At 41.5% G+C, this 20,019-nt stretch overlaps 2 pseudogenes; one reads left to right on the top strand and one right to left on the bottom strand.

Moving 5' to 3' along the window:
- Nucleotides 1-393: 393 nt before the first annotated feature.
- LOC139184074 (olfactory receptor 7C1-like) lies at nt 394-3,778 on the bottom strand (annotated as a pseudogene).
- Nucleotides 3,779-15,657: 11,879 nt separating this feature from the next.
- LOC139183976 (high mobility group nucleosome-binding domain-containing protein 3 pseudogene) lies at nt 15,658-20,019 on the top strand (annotated as a pseudogene).

Genomic DNA, 20,019 nt, shown 5'->3' with positions numbered 1-20,019 from the left:
TAAACTTTACAAATTGTATTAGTTTTGCCAAATATCAAAATGAATCCGCCACAGGTATACATGTGTTCCCCATGGTAACACTCTTCAAGGACATAACTTGGTGGCCAGTTGATTCCACTGGACTCCAGTCCTGGTGTGAGCAACGATTCTTCTTTACCAAGTTGAATATTTATGTGCTTGCGTTTGCCTTTCCTGCCTGCAGTGCCTTGGCAAACACACCATTGAAAGACAACACATCATCCAATTTTGGTTTTTAACACATATTTATTTATATTTCCTTTTGGTTGTGCTGGGTCTCCCTTATTGCATGTGCAGTGTCTCTAGCTGTGGCAAGCGTGGGCTACTCTCTAGTTGTGAGGGTAGTGATAAGTGTGGGCTTCTCCTTGTGGTGACTTCTCCTGCTGTGGAGCACAGGCTCTAGCATGGATGGGCTTCAGTAGTTGTGGCTTATGGGCTCTAGAGCACAGGCTCAGTAGTTGTGGCACACAGTCTTCCTTGCCCCATGGCAAGTGAAATCCTACTGGGCCAGGGATCAAACCTCAGTGCCCTGAACTGGCAGGTAGACTCTCAGTCACTGGACCACCAAGGAAAGTCCCATTCAATTTCTTTATGGTGAAGAATATGGGAAAATAAACATCCATCAAGACATCTAGTAGTTTGAACATATTCTGTACCCCGTGAAGCTGCTCAGCATCATATATCTCCAGGGTGGCAATTCTGTGATCAATTCTTACTCTCCTGAACTCTAATCCAGCACTCTGTCCTGGCACAATACCTGGATATATGTCCCCTTTCATTCAGATTTGGTCACCATCTGGATCTTGTGTTTCAACCTCAGTAAATTCACCTAGAGTGAGGCAGCTAGACCCAACAATTTATTAGCACCTGACCTGTTCTAATCTTCTTGGCTTTGCAGTTTTTCTGTCCTAGTGATACATGTTCAAACCTTATTTTGGAAGCATACTAAGTATATGCAGAAAAGTTCAACCATGCTGAAAATCAAATAAATAATTTATTTGTCAGTGTATTTTCTGTTTGGACATAGAACGTAATCTGATAAATGCTGAAATCCAGGATTTAAGCTCTATGAGGGCAAAGATTTTTGTCTTTTTTTCCTCCCTTCACTTCTGTGTTCCAGATATTTGCATCAGCCTGGCACACTGAGAACTTCTCAGTAAGTACTGTTGAATAAATGAATTTGGTAAGAACTAGCAATGGTATTAAGAACAGGCACTATTTCATAACTCCCATTCAACTATTCTGAGTCTGTACTTGAAGTGGCTGATATCAGCCTGCAAGACTGGAAATCCAATCCATTTACAGTGATGGATTAGTAAAAGGAGGGATACAGAGAGTAGAACTGAGGTTAATAGAGACAACACTGTAAGAGGTGAAGACAAAGTACTCACTAGGCAATTTTGACAAAAATCCCTTGTGGAGGATGGATAAGAACAAAACTTGATGTGACTAAAAGGCAAAATTTCTTGTTGGAGAGAGTGTGGAGAAAAGGGTACCCTCTTATACTGGTGGTGGGAATGTAAATTGGTACAGCCACTATGGGGATTCCTTAAAAAACTAAATATAGAAGTTCATATAGAATATATGATCCCACAATCCCACTCCTTGGCATATATCCAGAGAAAACCATAATTCAAAAAGATACATGCTCTTCAATGTTTATTGCAACAAAACTGTTTATTCACCAAAACTGGGACAAGGAAGCAACCCAAATGTCCATCAAGAGAGGAATGATTGAAGATGTGTACATATATACAATGGAATATTACTCCGTTATGAAAAAGAACAAACTAATGCCATTTTCAGTAACATAGATGGACCTAGAGATTATCAAACTAAGTGAAGTAAGTCATACAAATATATAGTATCACTTACATGTGCAATCCAATAAAAAATGATACAAACAAACTCACAAAACAGAAAGACTCACAGACCTCAAAATCAACCTCATGATTACCAAAGGGAAGCATGAGGGGTGGGGGTAGTGATAAATTGGGAGATTGGAATGAACATATATACATTACTATGTATAAAATAGACAACTAATAAGGACCTACTGAATAGCACTAGGAACCCTACTCAATATTCTGTAATCACCTATGTGGAAAAAGAATCTGAGAAAGTATGGATATATACATATAACTGATTCACTTAACTATATAGCAGAAACTAACACAACATTGTGAATCAACTATACTCCAATAATTTTTTAAAAATATTCTGTGGTAACCTATACAGGAAAAGAATCTGAAAAAGAATAGATCTGGGTACATGTATAACTGATTCACTTTGCTGTGCACCTGAAATTAACACAACACTGTAAATCAACTATACTTCAATAAAAATTTTTTTAAAGAGGCAGGATTTCAAACACTTGAATGCCAATATAGTATACTGAGTAAATGCAACCTGTTGAGTAATTAAGCATAGGTCTACATTCTAAAATTCAATCAGTGGTCATTAAAAAACACTCTCTCTACATATGTAAAATTATTAAATAATAGTTGATAGTCTAAGTTCATGAAATGTGTTCCTAAGACAATTCTGAAATTGTTTAATGAGCTGAATGCAAGATATTTGCATTAAAATGTATATGCTTTGCTTAAATAAAATACATGTTTATTCAAATCACACATACAAGAAAGAGGCAGGATTTCTTTAGCCAACTACTGCTATCACTGTCAGCTCAAAACCCTTGGATCAGTGTTCCCATCACTGAACACAGAGTGTTCTTCCAAGGACTTTTTGTAGAGCCCTCTTGATGTCCCTGTTCCTCAGGCTGTAGATGAAAGGGTTCAGCATGGGGGTGACCACAGTGTACATCACCGAGGCAATCATGCCTCTCCAGGAAAATGAATCAAAACTGAGATACACACCAAGGCCTGTCCCATAGAACAAAGAAACCACGGACAGGTGAGATGAACAGGTGGGAAATGCCTTATATTTCCCATGAGCTGATGGGATTCTCAGAATGGAGGAGACAATGCGGGTGTAGGAGAAAAGGATCCCTGAGAAGGGAACAATGCCAAGAAAGCCAGTCACCACGTACAGCAGGATGTAACTGATGAGCGTGTCTGAGCAGGCAAGTGTGAGGAACTGAGAAAATTCACAATAAAAGTGTGGAATGACCCAGTTGGCACAGAAGGACAGCCGTAACATCAGCAGACTCTGGGTCAAGGAGTATAACAAGCTGATGAACCAAGACCAAGAACCAGCAGACCACAGAGGCAAGGGTTCATGATGACTGTGTAGTGCAGGGGGTGACAGATGGCCACAAAGCGGTCATAGGCCATCACAGTCAGGAGAAAAGTGTCCATAACTACAAAAACCGTGAAAAAATACATCTGGGTGACGCAGCCTGCGTAGCTGATAGATTTGCTCTGTGTCTGGATGTTCACCAGCATCTTTGGAACTGTGGTGGAAGTGAAACAGACATTGGTAAAGGCCAGGTTGGAGATGAAGAAGTACATGGGGGTGTGGAGGTGGGAGTCTGAGCTGATGGCCAGGATGATGAGCAGGTTCCCAAGGACAGTGACCACAAACATAGATAGAAACAGCTCAAATAAGATGTGCTGGTGCTCTGAGTCTTGGGAAAATCCCAGGAGTAAAAATTCTAAAACACGTGTTTGATTTCCTGCTTTCATGTTGCTGATGCATCTGCTAGATGATTGAAGAAAGGGGGGAGAAACATGAAATAACCACTGGACTGACTCTAGAGTCTCTCTCTGTGTGTTAGAGGAGCCCACTAGGCTCCTGTGTCCATGGAATTCTCCAGGCAAGAATACTGGAGTGGGTAGTCTATCCCTTCTCCAGGGGATCTTCCTAACCCAGGGATCGAACTCAGGTTTCCTGCATTTCAAGCAGATTCTTTACTGTCTGAGCCACCATGGAAGCCCATAGAGTCTTTCTACTCCTTTAATTTCTTAAAGTGATAGATTGGGTATAAAAGCATTAACATGACAAAGCTTCAGAATCCTATATTGCTATTTGTCTATACAGCATTTCAACCACTGTCCACTGACCTTTGGGATACACATCCATCCTCTTCACTCTGGCTTGTTGTTGGGTTAGTCACTAAGGTGTATCTGATTCTTTGCAACTGCATGGACTACAGCCCACCAGGCTCCTCTGTCCATGGGACTTTCCAGGCAAAATAATGGAATGGGTGGCCATTTCCTTCTCCAGAGTCTCTTCCTGATGCAGGGATCAAAAACGTGTCTGCTGCATTGCAGGCAGATTCTTTACTACTGAGTCACCAGGGAAGCTTCTATCTCTGGCTTCAGTTCAGTTCAGTTCAGTTGCTCAGTCGTGTCCGACTCTTTGTGACCCCATGAACTGCAGCATGTCAGGCCTCCCTGTCCATCACCAACTCCCGGAGTTCACCCAAACTAATCTCCAAGGATTCGGTGATGCCATCCAGCCATCTTATCCTCTGTCGTCCCCTTCTCCTCCTGCCCCCAATCCCTCCCAGCATCAGAGTCTTTTCCAATGAGTCAACTCTTCACATAAGCTGGCCAAAGTATTGGAGTTTCAGCTTTAGCATCATTCCTTCCAAAGAACAGCTAGGACTGATCTCCTTTAGAATGCACTGGTTGGATCTTCTTGCTGTCCAAGGGACTCTCAAAAGTCTTTTCCAACACTACAGTTCAAAAGCATCAGTTCTTTGGTGCTCAGCTTCCTTCACAGTCCAATTTTCACATCCATAAATGACTGCCAGAAAAACCATAGGCTTGACTAGATGGACCTTTGTTGGCAAAGTAATGTCTCTGCTTTTGAATATGCTATCTAGGTTGGTCATAACTTTCCTTTCAAGGAGTAAGCGTCATTTAATTTCATGGCTGCAATCACCATCTGCAGTGATTTTGCAGCTCCCAAAAAAGTCTGAGACTGTTTCCACTGTTTCCCCATCTATTTCCCATGAAGTGATGGGACCAGATGCTGTGACCTTAGTTTTCTAAATGTTGAGCTTTAAGCCAACTTTTTCACTCTTCTCTTTCACTTTCATCAAGAGGCTTTTTAGTTCCTCTTCACTTTGTGCCATAAGGGTGGTGTCATCTGCATATCTGAGGTTATTGATATTTCTCCCACCAATCTTGATTCCAGCTCGTGCTTCTTCCAGCCCAGCATTTCTCATGATGTACTCTGCATAGAAGTTAAATAAGCAGGGTGACAATATACAGCCTTGACGTACTCCTTTCCTACTTGGAACCAGTCTGTTGTTCCATGTCCAGTTCTAACTCTTGCTTCCTGACCTGCATATAGGTTTCTCAAGAGGCAGGTCAGGTAGTCTGGTATTCCCATCTCTTTCAGAATTTTCCACAGTTTATTGTGATCCACACAGTCAAAGGCTTTGGCATAGTCAATAAAGCAGAAATAGATGCTTTTCTGGAACTCTCTTGCTTTTTCAATGATCCAGCGGATATTAGCAATTTGATCTCTGGTTCCTCTGCCTTTTCTAAAACCAGCTTGAACATCTGGAAGTTCATGGTTCACGTATTGCTGACGCCTGGCTTGAAGAATTTTGAACATTACTTTACTGGCATGTGAGATGAGTGCAATTGTGTGGTAGTTTGAGCATTCTTTGGCATTGCCTTTCTTTGGGATTGGAATGAAAACTGACCTTTTCCAGTCCTGTGGCCACTGCTGAGTTTTCCAAATTTGCTGCCATATTGAGTGCAGCACTTTCACAGCATCACATTTCAGGATTTGAAATAGCTCAACTGGAATTCCATCACCTCCACTAGCTTTGTTCGTAGTGATGCTTTCTAAAGCCCATTGACTTCACATTCCAGGATGTCTGGCTCTAGGTCAGTGATCACACCATCACGATTATCTGGTCTTGAAGATCTTTTTTGTACAGTTCTTCTGTGTACTCTTGCCACCTCTTTGTAATATCTTCTGGTTTTGTTAGGTCCATACCATTTCTGTTCATTATCAAGCCCATCTTTGCATGAAATATTCCCTTGGTATCTCTAATTTTCTTGAACATATCTCTAGTCTTTACCATTCTATTGTTTTCCTCTATTTCTTTGCATTGATTGCTGAGGCAGGCTTTCTTATCTCTCCTTGCTGTTCTTTGGAACTCTGCATTCAGATGCTTATATCTTTCCTTTTCTCCTTTGCTTTTCGCTTCTCTTGTTTAGGATCATCAAATCTAAAAAGTTAGCGCAGGACTTCCCTGGTGGTCCAGTTGATAAGAATTCACCTGCCAATGCAGGGAACATGGGCTTGATCTCTGGTCCAAGAAGATCCCACATGTTGCAGCACAACTAAGCCCATATGTCACAACTGCTGAAGCCCTCATGCCCTAGAGCTCATGCTCCACAGAGAAGCCACCGCAGTGAGAATTCCACTCACTGCTACTAAAGAAAGCTCCATGAAGCACCAAATACCTAGTGTAGAGAAAAACAAACAAATACACTTTCTAAAAAAAAAAAAAAAATTAAAAGTTAAAAGCAACTTTGAAACTTAGAGATAAATGGTTCATTCTTGCTCTAAAGAAAAAGTGGAACATGAGGCCCAGTGAAATACAGTAACTTGTTCTAGATTGTTTACCTTGTCTGGGACCAGAAATGAGTCAGTTAACCATGCCTCAGAGGTGAGAAAATTTGAGAGAATATCTCAACTATCTAGACAGAGTACTGTGGGATGAGTAGAATTAAGGTTTATTTCCTATGTAAAAATGAAGAAAATATTTTCACTAAATAATAAAACACATTTACAAATGTTTAGGGGCTTCCCTGATAGTTCAGTTGGTAAAGAATCCACCTGCAATGCAGGAGACCCTGATTCAATTCCTAGGTCAAAAAGATCCGCTGGAGAAGGGATAGGCTACCCACTCCAGTATTCTTGAGCTTACATTGTGGCTCAGCTGGTAAAGAATCTGCCTGCAATGAGGGAGACCTGGATTCGATCCCTGGGTTGGGAAGACACTCTGGAGAAGGGAAAACCTACCACTCTAGTTTTCTGTCCTGGAGAATTCCATGGGCTGTATTGTCCATGGTGTTGCAGAGTCAGACACGACTGAGCAAGTTTCACCTACAAATGTTTAATGCCTGGTATGACAAGGACATTGAGGGCAGGAGGAGAAAGGAGCGGTAAAGGATGAAATTGTTAGATAGCATTATTGACTCAATGGACATGAGTTTGAGAAAATTCCAGGAGATGGTGAAGGACAAGGAAGCCTGGCATGCTGCAGTCCATGGGGTCACAAAGAGCTGGACATGACTGATTGTCCAAACAACAACAAATACCAAGACTATCATTATCTCGTAGAAACAGGGCTATATGCTTCCTGGACATTTGTCACATGATGAAACACCCTTCACCTGGGAAGTTAAGGGACTGGTTTAAATGTCCAAGGAAAATGTGTCCATCAAGTCTTAAACCATTTCAGTACCATTAGATACTAGAATGGTCACAAATAAAATTTTGTTCTCTATGCTGCTGATGCTGCTGCTGCTAAGTCGCTTCAGTCATGTCCAACTCTGTGAAACTCCATAGGTGGCAGCCCACCAGGCTCCCCCATCCCTGGGATTCGCCAGGCAAGAACACTGGAATGAGTTGTCATTTCCTTCTCCAATGCATGAAAGTGAAAAGGGAAAGTGAAGTCACTCAGTCATGTCTGACTCCTAGCAACCCCATGGACTGCAGCCTACCAGGCTCCTCTGTCCATGGGATTTGCCAGGCAAGAGTACTGGAGTATGGTGCTCATTAAATATTGGGAGGAAAGAAATTGCACCAAGATATTTACACATGAACCTGAAAGGATGAGTCATATGTGGCACCCACATTACAGTGATGCTTAGAATGGAGCTAAGAAGATGAGGACACTCATCTAGAGTCCACCTGCCCTCTGATTCTCACCACCCCTGGTCCTGAGGGTCTTTTACCCAAAGTAATAGATCCTATAGCCAGCAATTAGGGATAACATAAGATCATACAATGATTGATACTGAAGGACAAGGAAGCCTGGCATTCTGCAGTCCATGTGATCACAAGAGTCTGACACAACAGTGACTGAACAATACAATGACTGTCAGTGTTCTGTTTGCCTTTTACAAGTCTTTCTGCACACTTGCTATTCTGTAATGCACCTAATTACAAAGGAGAAAGACTACCATTGGCTGTCATCACTGTCAGTCTCCTTTGGTATTAAAATCCAAGTCCCCTAAGTTTCCTTAGGAGGATGAAGGATGGGTCAAATGGGTGAAGGGGGGTCCAAATGCGCAAACCTCCAGTTATGAAGTAAATAAGCCATGGGGTTCTACTGTATAACATGGGGACTATTTGCATATTTGAAAGCTGCTAAGAGAGTAGAATTTAAAAGTTCTCATCACAAGAAAAAACTTTGTAATCTTTTTCTTGAATTTGTGATCTTGTGACTTGGTCTTAACTGGCTTGTTGCAACCATTTTGAAATATTGAGTATTGAATGTCTTCAAATATTGAATCATCTGGTATACATCTGAAAATAATAGAGTGTTATATGTCCATTGTCAGTCAATAATTTAAAATAACTCAAGGCAGATAGTGTCTTTGGAAAGATAAAAATGACCATATCATATGCAAATTGTTTAACTGCACATGAGTATCTTCATTCTATCTGACTTTGGGGAAGATGGGCAGTTTGTAATTGTCTATAAGGGCTTCTGATCACTTGAAAGGCAGTCCAATTTCCATGACTCATATTTGAAGTATGATAGTTTGTAAAAGATTCCCATGATTTTTAATAAATGTAGATTGTTCTCTTGCGTTCCAATTTGCTTTATTCAGCAAAGTAGTAGAGGGTATATGAGAATGTCTGAGATTCTAGGTATTCCCTGGAGTGTGCTGTGTAAGTTAATGGATCAACTGCCTTGAAAGAGAGGAAAGTAATTTTGTCTCCTACTGATCTGTTGTGGGCTTCCCAGGTGGCACTGGTGATAAAGAACCTGCCTGCCAACACAGTATATGTAAGAGACCAGGGTTCGATCCCTGGGTGGGGATCGCAGATCTATCGCAGAGTTCTTGGCACACAGAAACCCTTCAAATGACTACAATGAGTGAATTAATAAGTAGATGAGTGTACAAACCAGTATTTCTCCAAAATCTCTGGGTGTCTATGACTCCCAAACCTTCAGCAACTCTTGTCCTCAAGGAAGTTACTATGTGGAAAGAAGATAAAAGAAATAAGATGTTAATATTAATAGAAGAGAGATAGAAAGAGAGGCAGAAAAGGAATATCAACTTTCTGCACATTAAATAACCAAGTCCAGACTTCCCTGCGGCTCAGTTGTAATCAATCTGCCTGCCAATGCAAGAGACAAGAGTTCTATCCCTGGTCTGGGAAGATTCCACATGCAGTGGAGCAACTAAGCCCATGCACCACAACTACAGAGCCCACACTGTAGAACCTGGAAATAGCAACTACTGAGCACCTAGAGCTCATGTTCCGCAACAGAAGAAGCCACCACATTAAGAAACCCAGGCACCACAACTAGAGAATACCCGCTGCTCTTTGCAATCAGAGAAAAAAGCCTGCACAGCAACAAAGACCCACGTAGCTAAAAATAAATTAAACGGGCAACATGCTCACTCCCAATGTTGAACCTTCCCTAGTTCCAACAATTTAGCCTATTTGCTCTGGCCATGATATTTACTAATTCTTTCACTTAGGATCTTTCTTCTTTTCAGTTTTAATTTTTTATTGAAGTAGAGTTGATTTAAAATGTGTAATCTCTGCTGAAGAGTGAAATGATTCATTTACACATATACATTGTTTTCTATATCCTTCTCCATTATGGTTTATCACAGGATGTTGAATATAGTTCTCTGTGCTATACAGTAGGACCTTGTGGTTTGTCCATTCTGTCACCTGGGGTCTTTACCCAGGAAAGTATCAGTAATTGCTCTTCTAGTCCTTCTCTGAAATGCCATCATACGTGTCTCTGACTTCCTGTCCTAATTATCTAAAGGTACAAACTTAAGGTAACTGAGAGACTAAATAGGGAAATTCCACATTTGCAAGAAATTTCACAAAGGATGAATTATCACACAGTTATTTTTCTGTGATGATAAGTAAAGATACTCATCATCTTCTGATTTCCCTTTCTGGAATTTCTTCAACTTCAATTTCTTTCACTTCTGCTAAATACCTTTAATCTCTGAATGAGGACATCCTTCCTTTTTTGTGCTCTCCCCTCAAACACTTGAAGACCTCCTTCCAGGACAGAGCAATGGGGTGTGTGTGCGAGCTTAGTCTTTTGACTATTTGTGACCCCATGGACTGTAGCCTTCCAGGCTTCTCTGCAAATGGGATGTTTTCCCAGCAAGAATACTGAAGTGGCTTGCTGTTTCCTCCTCCAGGGGATCTTGCCAACTCAGGGATCGATCCCTCATCTCCTGTGTTTCCTGCATTACAGGTGGATTCTTGACCACTAAGCCATCTGAGCAATGGCAGGTAAGAGGATAAAGACCCTCATTCCTTTACCTCTGGTTACAGGGCCTAAGAAACTGGAAAGGAAAGAGTCAGGGAGTAGGCAGACACTAGACAAATGCCCCCTCTCTCCATCTTCTCAGCATCACCTCATGGGTGACCCTCATCCTTTCAGGATCATACACAAACATCCTGGTGCAATTTTTCTCTTCTTATAAGTATTTATGAACACCAGGGAGGATAGTACTTTCCCAGGTAATGCTAGTGGTAAACAACCTGCATGCCAATGAAATGTGGGTTCGATCCCTGGGTTGGGAAGATCCCCTGGAGGAGGGCGTGGAATCCACTCTAGTATTCTTGCCTAGAGAATCCCATGGACAGAGGAACCTGGCAGGTTGTATATATAACTGTATATAAATATATATAAACTCCATATATATAAATAACTGAGGTGAAATCTCACTCTGTTGTGGCAACTTCACACAAGTAGTGTAGCCATTCACCTTCCCAAGCAATTATCCTTTAGAGCTTTTTCTCCATAGACATCATAGGGTTTTCTTTGCCTTGTGCTTAATAAGTCGATGCCTTTTTCACTCAATCACCTGTTTTTTCTACTTCCCACAACACTTACTGGGATATGCAGGCTTGCCAATATGGGATCACCACAGGGGCCAGCTTCCCTGAACCCTGTTCTCTCATGGAGTGTGGGTGATGAAGGAAGAAGGTCTGTCCCACCAGAAAACAAGGATATAGGCCCAGACACATGGTTTGGAGTCTGTTGATTTCTCCTGGAGAAGGCACTGAGTGTCTTTGGTCTCGCACATGGAGGCCTTGGTGACTATAAGTTGATGTGTTACAGCTTTTGTGCCCCTAGAGACTGAATGCCTTCTGAAGCTTGTTAGACAAATTGATCAATGGATCTTCAATTCCCTGTTCAGTCTGACTCCTTAAGGACAAAGAGCACACAGGAAAGGATCTCTGACCTGCCCAGTTCCTTGTCCCTGTGAGACTTACAGAGGGTCTACCTGTGATTCCTCTATTTGGGGTCTGTTTACTCTGTGAAGAATCACTCTGGTCTCCCTTCAATCTCCTCTTTGAGACAAGTGTCAGCATTTTGGATTTGTCGTTTCCACATTAGAAAGATTGCAGAGTACCAAAGGGCCCCAGGATTCACTAGGGCAGTTCTCAAACTTAAGCCTGCATCAACATTATCTTGAGAATGTGTTACATCACACACTGCTGAGTCCTACCTGAAATTTCTGCCTCAGTAGATTTGGGGTTGAGTTTTTTGGGTGGTACTTAGTGATAAAGTATCCACCTGCCAACACAGGAGACTCGAGTTCAGTCCCTGGATCAGGAAGAGCCACTGGAGAAGGAAATGCCAATCCACTCCAGTACTGTTTCCTGGGAAATCCCATGGACAGAGAAGCCTGGTGGGCTAAAGTCCATGGAGTTACATGAGAGTTGGACACAACTTAGTGACTAAACAACAACAACGTTTGGGGCTTAGCTCTAGTAGTTTAGATTTTTCTTAAGTTTCCAAATTTTGCCAGTCCCCACGACAATCTTTTGAGAACCACTGTCCTGGGGTTCAGTTCAGTTCAGTCACTCAGTCGTGTCTGACACTTTGTGACCCCATGAACCTCCAGCACGCCAGGCCTCCCTGTCCATCACCAACTCCCGGAGTCCACTCAAACTCATGTCCATTGAGTCGGTGATGCCATCCAACCATATCATCCTCTGTCGTCCCCTTCTCCCCCTACCCTCAATCTTTCCCAGCATCAGAGTCTTTTCCAATGTGTCAGCTCTTCACATCAGTTGGCCAAAGTATTGGAGTTTCAGCTTCAACATCAGTCCTTTCAATGAACACCCAGGACTGATATTCTTTAGGATGGATCTCCTTGCTGTCCAAGGGACTCTCAAGAGTCTTCTCCAACACCACAGTTCAAAAGCATCAATTCTTCAGTGCTCAGCTTTCTTTATAGTCCAACTCTCACATCCATACATGACCACAGGAAAAACCATAGCCTTGACTACATGGACCTTTGTTGGCAAAGTCACATCTCTGCTTTCTAATATGCTGTCTAGGTTAGTCATAATTTTCCATCCAAGGAGTAAGTGTCTTTTAATTTCATGGCTGCAATCACCATCTGCAGTGACTTTGGAGCCCAGAAAAATAAAGTCTGACACTGTTTCCACTGTTTCCCCATGTATTTGCCATGAAGTGATGGGACCAGATGCTATGATCTTCGTTTTCTGAATGTTGAGCTTTACACCAACTTTTTCACTCTCCTCTTTCACCTTCATCAAGAGGCTCTTTAGTTCTTCACTTTCTGCCATAAGGGTGGTGTCATCTGCATATCTGAGGTTATTGATATTTCTCCTGGCAATCTTGATTCCAGCTTATGCTTCATCCAGCCCAGCGTTTCTCATGATGTACTCTGCATATAAGTTAAATAAGCAGGGTGACAATATACAGCCTTGATGTACTCCTTTTCTATTTGGGACCAGTCTGTTGTTCCATATCCAGTTCTAACTGTTGCTTCCTGACCCACATACAGATTTCTCAAGAGGCAGGTCGAGTGGTCTGGTATTTCCATCTCTTTCAGAATTTTCCACAGTTTATTGTGATCCACACAGTCAAATAATTTGAGTATTATCCAAACTACCATAAAACTAATGGAAAAGAAGAAAACTTACACAAACATAGGCACAAAATTATACTAATTGTGGGTATGTTTGTGTGTGTGTGTGTGTGTGTGTGTAAAAAATGTGTATGTATAGAGAAGAGACTGGTAGAAAATGAAATGAAGTGTTGACAGTGAAAAATAATCCAATTGACTGAGGTTTTTGTTAATATATAGCTTCCCATCTTATCCCAGACTTACCTACTCAACATCTCCAGGAGAAGAGTTTGAGAATTTACTTTTTAAAAATGTTTATTTATTTGCTTGCATAGAGTCTTAGCTGTGGCACACAGGATCTTCGTTGCAGCCTACAGATGCTCTAGTTGTAGTGAGAGGGCTCCGGACCTCAAGGGCTCAGCAGTTGTGGCATGGGGGCTTAGTTGCACCCACATGACACATGCATCATAGTTCCCCTTCCAGGGATACATCCTGTATTCCCTGAATTGCAAAGTAGATTCTTAATCATTGAACCACCAGAGAAGTCCTAACTGAGGGGTTACTTTTGAAAGAAAATTACAATACATGTGAGAGTTGAATGGCAAAGAAGGCTGAGTGCCAAAGAATTGATGCTTTTGAACTGTGGTGCTGGATAAGACTCTTGAGAGTCCCTTGGACAGGAAGGATATCAAATCAGTCAATCCTAAAGGAAATCAACCCTGAATATTCCCTGGAAGGACTGATGTTGAAGCTGGAGCTCCAATAATTTGGCCACCTGATGGGAAGAACTGACTCATTGGAAAAGATCCTGATGCTGGGAAAGATTGAGGGCAGGAGGAGAAGAGGATGACAGAGGATGAGATGGTTGGATGGTATCACTGAATCAGTGGACATAAGTTTGAGTAAACGCCAGGAGATAGTGAAGGAAAGGAAAGCCTGGCGTGCTACAGTCTATGGTGTCGCAAAGAGTCAAACACTATTTAGTGACTGAGCAACAACAGTTTTACTTTATTTTATGTTTATTGCATATAGGCTCACAAGCTGGATCAAGATTGCCAGGAGAAATATCAACAACCTCAGATATGCAGATGATACCACTTTTGTGGTAGAAAGTGAACAAGAACTAAAGAGCCTCTTGATGATGGTGAAAGAGAAGAGTAAAAAAGCTGGCTCAAAACTCAATATTCAAAAAACTGGGATCATGGCATCCAGTCCCATCACTTTATGGCAAATAGATGGGGGGAAAGTGGAAACAGTTGCAGATTTTATTTTCTTGGGCTCCAAAATGACTGTGGATAGTGACTGCAGACATGAAATTAAAATACACTTGCTTCTTGGTAGGAAAGCAATGACAAACCTAGACAGTGTATTAAAAAGAGGAGACATCACTTAGCCAGCAAATGTCCATACAGTCAAAGCTATGGTTTTTCCAGTAGTCATGTACAGATGTGAGATTTGGACCATAAAGAAGACTGAGAGCTGAAAAATTGATGCTTTTGAACTGTAGTGCTGGAGTGTGGTGCTGGAGAAGACTCTTGAGAGTCCGTTGGACAACAAGGAGATCAAATCAGTCCATCCAAAAAGAAATCAATCCTGAATATTCACTGGAAGAACTTATGCTGAAGCTTCAATACTTTGGCCACCTGAAGGGAACAGCCAACTCATTGGAAAAGACCCTGATGCTGGGAAAGAGTAAGGGCAGGAGAAGAGGCCAACAGAGGATGAGATGGTTGGATGGCATCACAAATTCAATGGATATGAGTTTGAGGAAACCCTGAGAGATAGTGAAGGATAGGGAAGCCTGGAATGCTGCAGTTCATGGGGTTGCAGTCAGACACCACTTAGTGACTGAACAACAACATACAATATATACAATATTCATGTTGTATATTTTATATTGTATATGTGTATATATAATGAAATTCATCATTTTAACCACTTTTATGTATAAAAGTTTTGTGGCATTGAGTACATTCACAATGTTGTGCAACCATTACCTCCATCTATTTCCATAACATTTTCATCATCCAAACAGAAGCTTTAAATCCATTAAACAGCAACTCCCCATTCTTCTCTCTGATCAGACCCTGAAAACCTCCTTTCTACCTTTTGTCTCTATGAATTTGCCTATTCTAGATATATCATGTAAATGAAATCATATAACATTTATCCTTTTATGTCTGACATTAAAATACTTAATGGTAAACATTTCACTTAGTAAAATGTTTTCGAAATTCAACCATGCTGCAACACCTATCGAAATTTCATTCTGTTTTAAGATTGAATAATATTCCATTGTGTGTATATATCCCATTTTGTTTATTCTTACATTATTGATGGACACATGGCTTGTTTTTATCTTTTGGCTCCTGTGATTAATGCTGCTCTGAACATTGGTGTGCAAGAATCTGTTTGAATTCCTGCCTTCAATACTTTGGGGCATATACATACACAGAATTGATGAATCCTGAAAATATACCTTTAAAAGGATTTCAAGGGGCCTGAGCAGCTGTGGGGGCAACATTATTTAGCAGCAATGCCATCAGTTCCAGCCCACTGCTTTACTTTTTAGCTGCATGAGCATAGGAACATAGTTATTATGCCAAAGAGAAAATCCCCAGAGAATACATAGGGGAAGGATGGATCCAAAGTAACTGAATAGGGGCCTACCAGACAGTTTGCCAGGTTTTCAGCAAAACCTGCTTCTTCAAACCCTGAACCTAAACCAAGAAAAAAAATCTGCAAAGAAAGAACCTGGAACGAAGAGTAATATAGGGGCTGATTGTTGTTGTTTAGTTGCTAAGTCATGTCTGAGTCTTTTGCAACCCCATGGACTGTAGCCCATCAGGCTCCTCTGCCCATGGGATTTCCCAGGCAATAATACTGGAGTAGGTTGCCATTTCCTTCTTCAGGCGATCTTCCTGACCCAGGGATTGAACCTGAGTCTCCTGCATTGGCAGGCAGATTATTGACCACTGAGCCACCTGGGCAACCCAATGCTGGCTATAACCTGAGCCATATGCTTGAGTTGTTTTGAACATATTTGAATCCCCACCAGATGGTAGAATTTAAATGCATGCTGACTACAAGCACAAAGAGCCCAGAAGACTGGTTGGAACCAGAAGGTTGATGATACTGACCCTCGATTACTCCATCACCAACCAATCAGAGAATTGTGCACCAGCTGATCATGCACTCCACAATCCTCTTCCTCACCCTGTCTTTAGAAACATTTCCTGGAAAGCCATCAGGGAGGTCTGAGCCATTTGAGCATTAGCTGCCTATACTCTTTGTTTGGCCTTGCAAATAAAGTCTGCACTTTCCTTTACCTGAACCTGAAGTTAGTAGATTGGCTTTTCTGGATGCAGGCAAGAGAACCCTGGTTTGGTTCAGTAACAGGATGGCTACCCTGAACACTGTTATATCTACTACTGAGAGATCTGTATGTAAGTTAAGAATAACAGCTAGAACTGCACATGGAACAACAGACTGGTTCCAAATAGAAAAAGGAGTACATCAAGGCTGTATATTGTCACCCTGCTTATCTAACTTATGAGACTGATGGGCCATCCATTTCCTATCTCTCTCCAAGAGTTTAATCTCTTAGGACTTGGCAGAGAGAAGGGGTAACTAAATATCTTTTTTTTTTTTTAATTTAGTACTGGGGTGTAGCCAATTACAAATGTTGGGATCCTGAAAGGTGAACAGAGAAGGGATTTAGCCATACACATACATGTATTCATTCTCCCCCCAAACTCTCCTAGGATGCCACATAACATTGAGCAGAGTTCCATGTACTATACAGTAAGTCCTTGTTGGTAACCCTTTTAAATATAGCACTGTGTACATGTCTATACCAAACTCCCAAAGTATCCCTTCCCTTCTTCTCTGGCAACCATGCATGACTGGTTTCAGTTGTGTCTGACTCTTTGCCACTCTATGGACAGCAGTCCACCAGGTTCCTCTGTCCATAGGATTCTCCAGGCAAGAATACTGCCATGCCCTCCTCCTGACAACCATAAGGGAACTGAATATCTTGAGTCATGGAGATTGTATCTTTCTCTAAGTCAATGCCTTCAAAATGGCAGGACCTTCAATTGGAGTAACTTGATGCCAGTTGGGACAAGAATAAAATCAGGCCCCGTGGTCTTGGAGACAGTTGCAGTCACACTTGGAAGGGATGGAATGCATGTTCAGGGGAGCCTCAAGTGCCATAATGCACAGAAACATGGAACACCATCTGCTTCATGGATTGCAAATAAGGAGAGTGGAACTGGGTGAGTGCCTTGCAAAAGAGGTGAACAGTTTACCACCTTCTTTCTCTCTGTCTCTTTCCATGTCTTACTGATTTAAGAGCTTTGCAGGAACTCTGCTATTCTCCATGTAGCTCCTTCAGTAAACCCATATTTGACACAATTTGTGGCAGTTTTAAGACATGGTTTGCAAATTCTTTTATATTCCTCTCCCTGGTGGCTCAGCAGTGAGGGAGGTCTCACTTCAATCCCTGGGTCAAAGATCCCCTGGAGGAGGAAATAGCAACACACTCCAGTATTCATGCCTGGGGAATTCCATGGACAGAGGAGTCTGGTGGGCTACAGTCCATAGGATCACAAAGAGTTGGACATGACTAAAGCGTCTAAGCACACGTGAAAGTGAAGTCCATAACCCTTCTCTTGAATCAACTTGTAATTCTAAGTATGAATTGTAGTTGAAACTATTAATATCTACTGTCTCTAAAGAGTTTGTTGCTCAGTCTATTGAAATGTCAGTTTCTTAGTTTTAAAATAGGGCCAGTAAGAATTACAATTTTCCATAATATTTTTAGAATCAAGAATCAAAGATCCCAGCTATGTATTCTCACATGCTCCTACATTCAATGGCACAGGTATAAATCTCTTTCCTTATCTCTGTTGACTCTACCCAATTTAATTTTTATTTCATGCAAGCAGTTTCTCCAGGGACTAAGGGTGGGGCAAATGGGGAGATACTGGTCAAAGGATCCAAACTTCCAGATAGAAGATGAATAAATTCTGGAGATCTAACTAGAGTCAGGGCTTCCCTAGTGACTCAGACAGTAGAGAATCTGCCTATTTAGAGAATCTGAAACTGCCTATGCAGAAGACCCAAGTTTTATCCCTGGGTCAGGAAGATCCCCTGGAGAAGGAAACGGCTACCTAAGCCAGTGTTCTTGACTGAAGAAGTGCATGGACAGAGGTTACAGTCCATGAGGTCACAAAGAATCAGACACAACTGAGGGACTAACACTTTCACTTTTTCAAATGGGAAGGGAATTAAAAAAAGATGATATATGTATACATATATATATATGTATATATATATGTCAGATTCTATATCTGATTCACTTTGCTATATAGTGAAAACTAACACATTGCAAAGCAACTATACTCCAATAAAAATTAATTTTTAAAAATGTATTTGTTCATTTTTAACAGCCGTTGCTGCAAAGGACAATGTGTACATGAATATGTGGAAGGGAAGGTTGCAGGATCTCAAGCTAGAAAAATAAAGATATATCTTTAAAATAATAAATTTTGATCTTCAAATGAGAGGTAACATTCCATGGCATGTGGAAGCTTTGCTGCTGCTGCTGCTAAGTCGCTTCAGTCGTGTCCGACTCTGTGCAACCCAACAGACGGCAGCCCACCAGGCTCCGCTGTCCCTGGGATTCTTCAGGCATGAACACTGGAGTGGGTTGCCATGTCCTTCTCCAATGCATGAAAGTGAAAAGTGAAAGTGAAGTCGCTCAGTCATGTCTGACCCTCAGCGACCCCATGGACTGCAGCCTTCTAGGCTCCATGGGGTTTTGCCATGGGATTTTCCAGGCAAGAGTACTAGAGTGGGGTGCCATGTGGAAGCTTTAAGAAATGGCAATTAGCAAAAATCAACTGCTATAAACCACAGTATTTAATATTATTTTGAGAATTCAAACAAATGCATAAAATGAAAACAAGAAAGGGAGATAAACATTTTAAAGTGACAACAAATGTATCATCATTTGTTGATCAGATGTTGGAGGTGAAGATCTTTCAAATCTCTGAAGATGCAGCTTTGTGAGGGTCCTTCATCACTCACTTCAACAAATCCCTTAAGGCAGTTGTTTTCAAATTTTAGTCACCCATAGGATCCACTTGGGTGGCCTGTTAAACACAAGTAACTAGGGCTGACTCTGGAGTTTCTGACTTAGCATCAATAGATCTAAGATGAAGGAAAAATGTGCATGTCTAACAAGCTCCCAGGTGATGCTGATGCTGCTGGTCTGGAGACAAAACTATGAGAAACACTACTCTTCTTTGTGTCCCTAGGACTCTGTCTAATAAGTTTTCCCTCCATTGCTTACATCTCCCTCCTCTATACCACCCCCAACCTTTACTTTGGTACGCTGCCTCTTTCAGATGACATCATGGAAACCCCTAGTTGTCTTGATTGTTTTCCTATAGCACACATTTTCTTCCAGAAAGTACAGGGAGATCATCCAAGAAGGGAATTCACACCATATGTCTGGGAAGCCCAAGATGCTTTGCCTTGGGGACACAGAAAGCTTATTTCAAAAGTTTCGAGAACTTTGGTAGCTGAATTCTCAGGCTGTCTCATTAAATAAATTGGCCTGTTGTCACTCTACTCTTTAAACAATTAAGCTCCCTTGGGGTAGAAGGAGAATAATAGAAAAGAAACTTTCTGCCACTGCTGTTTCCCTGAAGATCGTAGTAAAGAGAGGCAAATTTCTTTGTTCCAATTATTCTTAATTTATCTGGCTATGCTCAAACATTTACAGTCCAGATTATTCCCCTGGAGATTAAAAAGCTTTCTTCATGAAGAAGTCTCCCAGGGCTCTGTAAGATTCTGCCCTAATTCTTTCTTCCCCTTTATAGGATTTGATTTCAAAGTTAGAAGTTTCTCCCTCAGGGATGCGTTAATGCTGCAAGTTGCCCAGTGGACTTGA

Source organism: Bos indicus, chromosome 7 (genome assembly GCF_029378745.1).
Source record: "Bos indicus isolate NIAB-ARS_2022 breed Sahiwal x Tharparkar chromosome 7, NIAB-ARS_B.indTharparkar_mat_pri_1.0, whole genome shotgun sequence".
NCBI lineage: Eukaryota > Metazoa > Chordata > Mammalia > Artiodactyla > Bovidae > Bos > Bos indicus.
The sequence above is the reverse complement of the archived record's forward strand: the minus strand, read 5'-3'. Positions and strand labels throughout refer to the sequence as shown.